The sequence below is a fragment of the Austrofundulus limnaeus genome, unplaced genomic scaffold (genome assembly GCF_001266775.1).
Source record: "Austrofundulus limnaeus strain Quisiro unplaced genomic scaffold, Austrofundulus_limnaeus-1.0 Scaffold1227, whole genome shotgun sequence".
In the NCBI taxonomy this organism is placed as follows: Eukaryota; Metazoa; Chordata; class Actinopteri; order Cyprinodontiformes; family Rivulidae; genus Austrofundulus; species Austrofundulus limnaeus.
Window position 1 is genome coordinate 63,604 of NW_013953629.1, and position 1,008 is coordinate 64,611.

Sequence of the window (1,008 nt, forward strand, 5' to 3'; positions counted from 1 at the left end):
CATCGGAGGAGTCTTACGTTTTGGACGGCCTTCGTCGCGGCACTGTGACGTCTGTGGCCGACAAATTCGGCCTTCTGAGGACCCGTCCTGCCGTTTTGGACACAGCCTTTGATCCACTGCTCTTCCTCTCAGCTGAAGATCAGGATCAAGAGGTCAAAGGTCGTGGTGGGTCGACTCCTCTGAGCTCCTCAGGAAGCTCCGCCCACTGAGGCTGAACAAACCACCGTAGAGGAAGGACACTGGATCCCAGCACAGCAGAGTCCGGACCACCTGTGAGTCCAGCACAGAGAGGATCAGACTCAGAACCTGTTCTCCAGTTTGACCTGGTACACCTGTACTGATCTGATTACTGGGTGAGTCCTGATCCACATCTGAGTCCTGATCCACATCTGAGTCCTGATCCAGACCTGAGTCCTGATCCACATCTGAGTCTTGATCCACATCTGAGTCCTGATCCACATCTGAGTCCTGATCCACATCTGAGTCTTGATCCACATCTGAGTCCTGATCCAGACCTGAGTCCTGATCCACGTCTGAGTCCTGATCCAGACCTGAGTCCTGATCCACATCTGAGTCTTGATCCACATCTGAGTCCTGATCCACGTCTGAGTCCTGATCCAGACCTGAGTCCTGATCCAGAACTGAGTTCTGATCCACATCTGAGTCCTGATCCAGACCTGAGTTCTGATCCACATCTGAGTCCTGATCCAGATCTTCTGATGTTTTTTGTTTGACTTTTTCTAAAAACTGCAGGACTGAGACTCAGGAGGACTGAGACTCAGGAGGACTGAGACTCAGGAGGACTGAGACCCAGGAGGACTGAGACTCAGGAGGACTGAGACTCAGGAGGACTGAGACCCAGGAGGACTGAGACTCAGGAGGACTGAGACTCAGGAGGACTGAGACCCAGGAGGACTGAGACTCAGGAGGACTGAGACTCAGGAGGACTGAGACCCAGGAGGACTGAGACTCAGGAGGACTGAGACTCAGGAGGACTGAGACCCAGGA